Source organism: Triticum aestivum, chromosome 1B (genome assembly GCF_018294505.1).
Source record: "Triticum aestivum cultivar Chinese Spring chromosome 1B, IWGSC CS RefSeq v2.1, whole genome shotgun sequence".
In the NCBI taxonomy this organism is placed as follows: domain Eukaryota; kingdom Viridiplantae; phylum Streptophyta; class Magnoliopsida; order Poales; family Poaceae; genus Triticum; species Triticum aestivum.
In genome coordinates, this window is record NC_057795.1 from 512,157,405 (window position 1) to 512,168,813 (window position 11,409).

Here is an 11,409-nt window from a genome sequence, read left to right on the forward strand (position 1 = left end):
TTTTGTGCAGTTCAACCAAAATGTCACACCGACAATGTTGCTTGATTGCTTGATCTTAGTGGAACTGCACAAGAGGAGATCATACTTCCTACCCGTGTTGAAAAATTTGGTTCAGATCTTCTTCTTGTGAGTTGTTTGAATTCCGTGTCATGAGAGGTCAGTACTGGCCTTCTTTCACATGATTTTGTAGTGTGCTTTCATATGTTGTGCTACTTGTACGGTAATGTTTCTTGATTTTAGTGAACTGCACAAATGGAGACAAGACTTCCAATCGGTATGTGCACTGTAATATCCCATTGAGGTAAGATAAGGATATTTCACAACTGTTGGCTTGTATTTTGCCACTTTCATCAAAAAATTAATGTCATTGTTTAGTGTTATACTTGTGCTCCCTAATTGACATGCCAAATCTTACAATCAAGGCGAAGCTTGTCTGTTATTGAACCAAGTGATGAAGGGGAAGAACAAGCAGAAGAAAAACAAAAATCAACTCCCGGTGCTGTAATGAAGCACTGGAACTGTGATGACACAAGTAATGATATAGTTTTGCATCTTAATTTATTGCTATGGCTGGAACGAGCAATTGTTTTGCCACTGATTTGATGCCACTCTTAATGTAATACGTAATTATATCTACTTGTGCAAACAGGGATGTTCTTTGAAGATACCATATATTTTAGTGGAACTACACAAGAAGATGTTGGAAAGATTAAACTAATCGAGGAGTATATAGTAAGCATGGCCACCACAGTAGATAGCAACAGATGGTTCCAGAGAAATGCTTCATCTATATGCTCTACACAATAAGCCTCCTGACAAAGGTTGGTACTCGCCCACTGATTTCATCCATATGATTGAGCTTTATCATCTTTATTGGTGTTGTACTACTATTTAGATACTGTCATGAAAAAGTGGTATTGTCCTTGAGAAGTGCTTCATCTGTGTTGTTTTAAATATCTCCTTTCCTTTTTTTCGAGCAAACAGGGATGCTAGCATTTAGTTGTCCTCTTGTCTTTGCCCAACAGGATCATCCTCCTCTGAAGAAGAATATGGAGTACGTGAAGTGACTAGTTCGGATTATGCCAGGATGAAGAAGCCATGTCTATCTTCTCATCAGAAGGAGCAGTTGAAGGATGGTTACATTACTCCCCACAAGACCAAACTAACTTCAGCTCAGAAGGACTGACAAATCTCCATTTTCTTGCTGTGATGCGCGAGTACAATGTTGTTATAGGATTCTTTCTGGTGAGTTCCATTTTTCTAAAAGTGTGCTCTACATGGACCATGTAGGTGCCTGTTTGAACTGTCAATTCATAGTACAGTTTGCTTTATACTAATCACTTTTTTATATTTGTGCAAACAGGGGTGCTTAGCTTGATTTCAATGGTAACTACACAAAATGTTCATGAATACATCGAGTCATTCATTTCCACCACAAGAAAGGAGGTGTCGATAAGTTCAAGGCATTGCAACATATAAGGGCGAAATCATACAAGCTACGCACGAATTTGGTTGATTTTGGTGGAACTGCACAAAAAGAACAACCGGTTTATTTAGCACGAGGTGCCATGTCAATGTCCAAACTGATGGCAAACCCTGCCCATTCCACAATCGTAGGCATTTGATATTTTGGAATGGGACAACCTTGTCAAATTTTGCTCATTGATTTTAGCAAGAAGACATGCGTTTGATATTCTCGAATGGGACGCCCTTTGGTGTCAGCAGCGTCGATCAATTTTTTCTTTATTCTTTAGTTGTGAAGTAAATATTGGCTCTGACATGTGAATAGCTGAGATGCATAATCATCGATTGTTTTGAATGTTCTCTATGAATTGCCAGGCCGATGTGTTTGATTGCAATGTACAAGAACGCTAAAAAGCTGCTCAAACTCTTTGTACTCCTTTTGTTCCTTTTTACTTCACACATTGTGAAAGTGCATACTTTCTTCTATAAGATTGGTCAAAGTAGAGATACTTTGACTGCAGACAAAACTTGTATGCAGACTAGAAAGGACCGGAGGGAGTACATGTGAAACTGCTGCAAACGAGGTGATCACCCTGGGAATAATGCTAGTACATATTGTTTTGCATGTTCATCCAATGCCAGTGATACAAGAATTTGAACTAATCAAAATAAATTCATTCATACACGGTCAGATTACATATAAACATGTCGGATCTCATTACATTTCATACATTCTTCGACTAAAAAGGGGTGTGCTGGAGGTATAATTAATTAACCAGAGCTACCCACCTGTGTCCGGCTGAGCTGAACAGAAGCTTCAGTGAGTTAACTGCAGGTGCAGTTGCATAGCTGACATGTGGCCCAGATGCCTGTTGGGCCCACGTGTCAGTCAGCCAACTGCACCAGCAGTTAAGTAAAAGCAGCGTCCTTCTCCAATATAGCTCTCCGACTCCACGTCACCGCCAAGAAGCTAACCGGCCGTCAATGGTCAACCCGCCTAGCTTGGCTTCAACCGGAGGGTAGCAGCAGTGGCCTTACTTGGACCCGAGCAGCAGCGACCTACTGTGTTGTAGCATCCCGATTCTCCGAATGCTTAAGAAAAAGTTCTCCAAAAATCAATACGAGAAAATTTCATTTGTTTTATTTGGTATTAGAGCTTAAATTGGACTTTTATAATTTGGAGGATTTAACTTGATATAATGCGAACATAAATTTAACTTGAGTTTTGTTCTTCTCTTCTAGTTGGGTTTTGTTTTTCTCCTTTCAGCATATTAAATTATGCACATTTTGTATTTTGGAACTTCTGTTGAATTTGTTAGCTTCTATTCCTTTTCTAGATTTTCCTAAGAAGGAAAATATATTTAATTTCTTTTCCCAAACTCTGGGCAATATTCGATGCCCAATCTACCTTCTCTATTTTCCCTTGTGTTTCTTGTTCCTGTCACCCGAATGGACCCAGCCCATCTCTTTTCTTTCTTTCTCCATCTCTCTTGGACCGTAGCCCAACAACTCCCTCTCTATATTTTTTCCTTGTTCCCTCCTTCCTCATGGGTCTGGCTGATCTGGCCCATCTCACCCAGCAGAGCAACCTCTCTTCTCCTCCCTCTCTGTACACTCACAATCCTACAGAAAGGAAACGTCAACAGCCATGATTCCTCCTCTCCTTTTATTTCCCATAAACCCATATGTTTCCAAAACTGAAATGCCTTATCGTGTGCCTCCACCTCTTCTTCCACCTTGATGACTTCATCTCCTTCTTTCACCCACGCTTACACGCGCACCCATTACAGAGAAGAGTAAACCTATAGCCACTATGCACCCCTCTCTAACATCCTTAATACTTCATCGTTTCCAAATCCGTGAGTACATGGACGAGCGCCCCGATCTCCTCTCTCATTCCTCTTAGCCCTCCTGCCTTCTCCCATCTTTGTTTTACCAAGAACCCTCCTCAAACTGCTGCTGCTCCATGGACACGAGAGCTTGTTTCCGGCGACTCACCACACCTCCATCCAAATCCGTGCGCTCGAAGGTCTTGCTCCATGTCGTGGTTCCATTCAGAGAAGAAGGAACGCGTTCCGTCGACCACACACGAAGAATTTCACATGTCCGTCTACACTATTCGTCCAGTTCATCGCATCATTTCGTCAAACTCAGTGAGCCTCTACTAAATTCCTTTTGCACGCGTACTCTCCATCATCTATTGTATCTCGTAGACATTCTTATTCAACCTATCTCTATCGTTGCTTGCGTCGATCCTATCTGTCGCACGAACCAAATATGATAGGCATATTTTATTGTTTTGGTTCATTGTTTGATCTTAATCCCAATAGATGAATCATTTTCAGTGGTTAGAAGAACCCGTTTGTGGTTTAGGTTTTGCGTATATATCCTATTAGACGTTTGTTTAGTAAAATGGGAATTACATTACATGCATGTTTCTTCCACTTTTAAATTTTCACTTGTGTGACTTATACCTTGGAGTCACTCCTAAATATTTCTTAATCGTAGGAGTTTCATTTGATTTACTAGATTACTTGTTTAGTCAATCGAGATTTAATATAGATTTTATCTAGCCGCTCTTGTTGATTAAAATAGTAGTTTTAAAATAGTGTTGCATGGTTATGTGTAGGATTCATTGGTGACCTTTTGTGTTAATATATTTGTTATTTTCATATGTTCTTGATATGCCTAGGAGTGCAGGGTATTCGCCTCATAATTTTGGTGTGTCATGTCACTTGCTTGATTTATTTACCGATTATAGTCATTTGATAATGTTGTACCATGTGATATTTTTCTTTGGTGTGACACATGGTCATATCATATGTGTGTGTAAAGGTTTTTGTGAATGATTACCATGTGTAGAACTTGCTTGGTATACCGGATTATCATTGTTCATACATGTGTGGTGAGTGTTCTTATTTCAATTAGATTTGGATCATCATTAGGATAATCTTATTATTATTATTGTTTTGGTAATGTTTGATACTTATTGTTTGTGTGTGTACAAATTTTGGTGAATGTTGTCATGTTTATAATTCTTTAGAAATATTTTAGGAATTGCTTTTATTTATCTAATCATGGAAGAATTAATGTTTGATTCTTTAGTTTTTGTTTAGCATGACTATACCTTAGGTGTGTTGCATGGATAATTCTATGCCATGTTGCACATGTGCTGATAGACTAGAATAATGCGATCTCTATGATATATGTGGGTCTACTTATAATACATGTTGTTGCATAATTTTCTTTATGCCAGGTTCTAGATGTCAAATGAAGTGTTATGTTACCCTAGAACAAATCCAATATAGTTCCATGTTGCATAACACATTATGGTGTAGTTGTTCCTCTAGTTTTGTAGATCTCACCATCCATTACCTAGTTTGTTCATATTTAAGATATATATTGCTGCATATGGTTTATGCTTCTAGCATATAACTTTGTTTATTATTTGTTAGTTATGCTAGGTGTTTTGTTTACCTAGGATGATAGTTGTGCATACTTAGTTGATTGACATGCCATGTTAGTACTTACTCAAAGTAGAATGCATATTTTGGTTATAAGCCCACCATGTGTAATACTGTTGCTAGTTTTTATCTTATATTCATGCTTTTGGTTATACCTTACTTGGTAGATATACATGATAGTACTTTGATGATATCATGCGTACTTATGTATCCTATGTCATTGTAAGTGTAAGTGGTACTAGATAGGTAATACAAGTCATCTTTGTTATTCATGCTATGATATTTCATTGCTTTATGTTTTTGATGCCATGGCATAGATGTTCACTTGCTTACATGCTAATTGCTTACTAGGTGTGCTTATGTGTTATAACTATTATGTAGGCTTGTGTCCTATTGCCATGATTGATCGCCATGTTAGTTGATATCAACTATGTTGTCTCATTGTTGTGAGTTGTACGCTATTAGTATCATACTTTGGCATCTCGTTTGATGTTCATTCAAACTTAGCGTTATACATTCTTATCTAGTTGTTGCATTGCCGTATTTACATGCCATTCATGCAAGTGATCTTTCATGTCTTATGAAGTTCTGTGTGTGATAAGTGCCTAGTTTAATTCTTTATTGTAGATGTTTAACTTCGTTACATCTTGGCCTTATGAATGTTTGAATACTTGTTGTTATGACTTATCATATGCTTGGGATGAGTCATATGTCATGTTAGTAGAGTTGTACTTTGATCACACACTCAGTGTGTGTATCATGCCTTGTTATTGTAAGCTTGTGGTGATAATAGTATTGCTGGTGGTCATTAGTATTAGTTGTTCTTTATTATTAAGACCATGTCCTAGCTTAGTATCTCCTCACGATCACTCGTATGTCTGATGCTTGTGCCATTTGTTAAGACCTCCAGTTATTTTCCATTCACATGCCTTGTATGATGTGCATCTTACTATTAATGGTTTGATTACCTTTCACCTTAGTGTTAGTTTGGCTTTTGCTGTGGAATGCTTTCTATTAGATGCTTCGTGGATTCATATCCTTTAGTTAATGTTTGACCATTATAAATATTTAGAGTTATCAAATATTTACTTATGGTTGATTACTAATCTTAATCATATAATGTCTAGGATAGTTGTTCATCCTTTTGTTCTATTTCTTGTATAGTTTCTTGTTAATTGTTTGATATACTTGATTGCATTTTATTATAGCAATGGTTTAGGTCTAGACCTAGATCAATTCAATTCATTTTATTGAATTGTGTTTGATTGCTTGACTACTATGGTTTATAATGTTGGTTTGGTTATCTTAGAAATGCTTCTTTTTGAACTAGCATATAGTTGATGTAAATGTTTGTTGCTATTGACCATTATAAATATTTAGATTCCATCTACATATTTATTTGTGGTTATCTTTTACATTTATCATGCCATGATGTGATTGTGTAGTTAAATGCATAAGGTGGTTCCATTCCATGTGTGTTGATGCCATTGCGTAGTTTCCTATATAGTTAGTTGAGATGTGTAGTGGGCACTACTAGTGATTAGTATCGTAGATCCTATTAGAACGCCAGTATTAAGTCTTCCTTAGCTTTGTCAACCTAAACCATGTCACTTCATTGAATCATCTCTCTTACCTCCTTACCTCATTTCAGAATCTCCATCTTGATCAATATCTTGCTACCAATCCACTTTAATTTGTTTTGGATGTTATTCAAATTTACTTTTGCTTTGGTATTTATTTGATTTTCATTTGCTATCGTTACGACGAGTAGGGAGTGACAACGATGTTGGACAAGGACAGAACTAGGTTACCGAAGGACTCAACAACGAAGGCATGCCTCCTTCTTGATCATACTTATCCTATGGTTTACAAAATTGCATTGAGTTTTATTGTTACTATATGCATGCTATTTTAGTTCTCGTAGCTAGTGTGTCGATTGACACATTACCCTGATCTGCTGTCGCCTATTTACTTGACACCTGAGTAGAAGTACATAATTGCGGTAGAGTAGAAATGCTTAGCCATGCTTATCACCCTATAGGTGCTTTGTTGAATGACCTCTAAGTCATTGACAGTTGAAACTTAATGCTGAGCTAGGCCTGTTGGCCCTTGTTGACCTTCTCTATCCTCTTCTACTCTGGGTGAAACTTACCATTTGAATACTAGCACGGGCAATAGTTGAATCAAGGATTGAAGGAGCGATTGGCCGCCCTTCATGAGTTGAAGGGGGCAATCAGTCATCCGTGCCGCATGAGGCCCAATAAGTCTTGGATTTCAAGATTGTGATAACAGTACAGCCACATGCTATATGGGCACTGGCTTGGTTAATTAGTTAGTTCAATCTTATTGTCGTCATCGCCATACCGCAGATGGGATAGTTGCCTTGCCAGGAGTATCCTCGGCACAAAAGGGGGGCCCGGACTGTGAATTGCGGTTACTTCCATGTTAAAACCTAGTGGGCTTGGCACAGTAAGTTTGGTCTAATGAAAGACCTCGTCACAATCTCCCTGCCGGTATACCAAATGGTGTACTGCACCAACAGCCACTGGTGGCAACAAGTCAGGATTGTGTCGTGTGGGTAAAGTGTACAACCTCTGCAGAGTGTAAAACTATTTGAATAGTCGTGTCCACGGTCGTGGACAACACATGAATCTTTCTTGACGTTCGGGACCTGTCTTGCGTATTCCCTCTTTGCCCCTATTCTTGAACCTTATGAAGGACGTGAGTTGATCGAGGATCCTCACTTGATGAAAGTTATTCTGGAGAGAAAACATGTTTTCATCTAAAACTGCTATTATCCATGTACTATGTTATTTCAAACAAAATTAGCTTTTATGCAAATGAGCCATACATCCATCCTTTGAAGCCACATGTAGCTATTAGGTGCTTCCCCGTGGGAGGCATGTTGAGTACGTAATGTACTCATGGCAATACTTTTGTTGAACAACAGAGATCTATGGAGACGAGGGCATCGACTACGACTGTTATGATGATCCTGAGGAGTGAGGACGCGTTGACTACATCGACTGCCTGTGGCTGAGATGGAGTCACTACGTATTTAAATATTCCGTTGTGTTTCTGTTTGTAATAAATGTCATGAGACATTTCACTATGTATGCCTTGTGGCAAGATATATTTATACTTGTAATGCCTTTTACGCATTGTGCAATGAGATCATTTCACTGTGTTGTCAACAATGATCATGGGGTTGACAAATATACATGGGAGGGTCTGGAAGTTAATTCCAGGTTCTCAAAGTGTTCTACTCTTCCTCGTTTTCTATGTGGCGCAGCCTCATTGGCTGCAGGGTGGGGACTCGGCGGAGTCGGCAATGTCCTCTGTCTCGTTGCCGGTGGGTGGCGCCTCGGCGGAGCAGGGGAAATCCTCCCCCTCGTTGCCGGCAGGGTGGGGCCTCGGCTGAGCCGGCGATGTCCTCTGCCTCGTTGTTGGCGGGGCGGGGCCTCGGCGGAGCCGGCGGTGTCCTTTGTCTTGTTGTTGGCGCCGCGGGGCCTCAGCGGAGCAGGGCCTCGTCGACGCCAGTGGAGTGGCCTCGTCGGAGTCGGCATTGTCCTCTGCCTCGTCCTCGGTCTCGCCAAACAGCGCCTCGCCCGCTTCATCGCCCTCTTTGTAGGCGACCGCAGCCTCCGCCACCCGCATGTGGTACCGCCAGCGCTCGAGGCGACCCTCACGGGCGGAGCGGTACGAGTCGAGCTGCGCCTCCTGCTCCGCCCGCTCCGCGGCGATCTACTCCTCCGCCTGCAGGTGGAGATGGTGGTTGTAGGCGGTGTCGGCCTGCGTGTCCCAGAACTACTCCTCACGCTTCCGCCTCACATTCCATATATTGGGCATGGGCCTCGCCGATGGTCATGGTGCAATGCACCGGCGAGGATGGCGCGGAGGAGGGGGTTGGCGCCAGATCGTCCACTACCATGTTCTCCATTGGGATGTCGTTGTCCTCCGGCTGCCTGCCAGCCAGCCAGTAGGCAGCAATGGCTGTCATCTCCTTGTGGTCCTTCGTCCGCCCATCCCGAAGAGCGCTGGAGCGCGAGGAAGCCATGGTGGGCAATAGTGGTGTGGATAGAAGAAAGGAAACGGATGCGGATGACTGCAGCTATGGCCGGTGCAGCAGTTTATATAGCAATGGTGGGTGGCGGAGGAACGGACGTGGGGCGCCGGAGTAGCCGCCTCGGCAACCGCGTATCATTAATGTGGGTGGCAGACGGACGGACGGACGGACGGCACTTGTGTTGTTTGAAGGCGGACGGACGGACGGACTGACCGTTTCGGGCTGAAAGCACGCGTAGGCGAGGAGATGACTTCACTTGGAGAGGATGACAGTGGGGACCCACCAGGGCCATAGCCGCACGTACGCAAGTGCCTCCTTATTATATGAAACTATAAAAAAGTTGCTTCCTCCTGGTTTCCTGACATCACGGTCCCACACCATTGTCAACCTATGTAGTCAATAAACAAGAAAATTGCACAAGAAGCGGCCGACAACTGGGACCAAGCAGCTCGAGCAGTATATGTGTTCTTGAGGTGTGAGTACTGCAGAGTTTTTCTTGAGCGATGTTTAGCCCAGATATTAATTTTTCTCCTCTGAACAACAACGAAAACATCGCTGCAGGTATTAACTGGGAGAGCTGTGGCCCATCTAGCCCAGGCCAGATATCCATCCCACATATTAATTTTTTTCAAGCTGAAAATGGCTAGCCCAACTATACTTTATTTAGGAATGCCCAGGCAAGGTCAAGTTGTTATTCTCCGCCCCGCTGGGCTGCAAATCTTTCCTATGAGGGATGCATTAGGCTTAACAAGAAAATGGGCTTTAAGAAATAATAAATAGGATGTAATTATAAAAACTGGGCAGTAACTATAAAAAAATGCATCAAACACGTAATTACTTTATAAAATTATTTTTGGATATTGAAAATTTTAATTTCATTAATTGTTGCGAGCGCAATGTTTTGTTAGATTTTTACGTAATATAAATTTATATTGAAATTGTATTTAATCTGACTAGAAATTTCAGGATAAAAATATTTCGGATCCCATCAAAAAGTGGGAAATTTTATTGAATTCTGTTTTGAACGGTTGGTTGAAATGGGCTATACTTTTAATAAATTGTAAATGGTCTATGGTAAATTCCATTAGAATTCAAAAATGGGCTGCACATTCTTACAAATCTCAAACGGGCTATAAATTCTCTGCCACACACTTGTGGCCTTAGGCTTTGTCAACTTAGTCAATATGAACGATTCTAGCTTCAGTTACCGTACGATGTTCATCCAACGGCCATAGTGCTTCTTCAACCTCTAGTCTTCTTGCTCCAGCCGCCCAAACCAGCGCCAGTCGTGCCACATGCTCCTGCCTCCTGTGGCCAGCTGTGATGCCGCGGAGGCCTCACCGCCCCTACTACTCCCACCGCTGGTCAGGCAGCCTCACAACACAGCCAAACCAGTGAACCCACGTACTCCTCTCCGTGTGGGCATCCACTGCCGCGTCTTCCCCGGCTCTGCATCGTCCCCTTCCTAGGCCTCGCCGTCATCCACCGCCTTGGTGCTCTCGGCGTGGCATGGTCAATGTGGTTAACGACCAACTTCCATCGAAATAGTATTGTACGTGAAGAGGGTGACAGTTGGGTCCACGGCCGCAGCAAGGAAGTGCCTCCTTGTTACACAGAAAATAATGATTCCTCCACCTGACAGTAGGGACCCACCGAACGGGCCATCGTATTTCGCAAAAAGAACGTTTCCCCCCTGGCTGCTGGGACCCACCAGCTACATCTTTGCATGCAAGGAAGTGCATCCGGGCAAACAAAATGATTCGCCCCCTGACTGTTGGGACCCACCAGCTACATCTTCGCACGCAAGGAAGTGCCTGACAGTCGGGACCCACCTGGTCGAAGCGTACGTAGCGTTGTCATTCTGGTCGCGAACGTGTACGTACATACTGGTCGATGTAGAGGCGTGCACGTGTCATAGTAGGGGCGCGCACGTAGCATGTACACGTACGTACAGCGGCCAGGGTGCAAGAAAGTAAATACGGCCATGTACGTACATATGGGAAGGGTCTTGAACACCTACTCGCGCATACGTACGACCAGGGCTCGTGTACATGGCTAGGTCCGAACGGAGAAACTGTGTCGTAGTCATGTTCATGGGGAGGCAACGGAATGCGTCATGTTCACGAGGAGGCAACGGAACATGTGGGAGCCAACCGGCTTAGGCGGAACAGCCGATGGAAACGAGGCCTGGCGTACCGCAGAACGGAGGAAACGGCCTTGTGTTCGACCGGACACATTCGAAAAGGGATCATGTTCATTGGGAGGGGTCTGGCATACCGCAAAACGGAGGAAACGGACTCGTGTTGGACCTCCTACGATCGAAATGGGTCATGTTGATCGGGAGGGGTGTGGCGTACCGTAAAACAGAGGAAACGAACTTGTGTTGGAGCGCTACGGTCGAAACGTGGGTCCTGT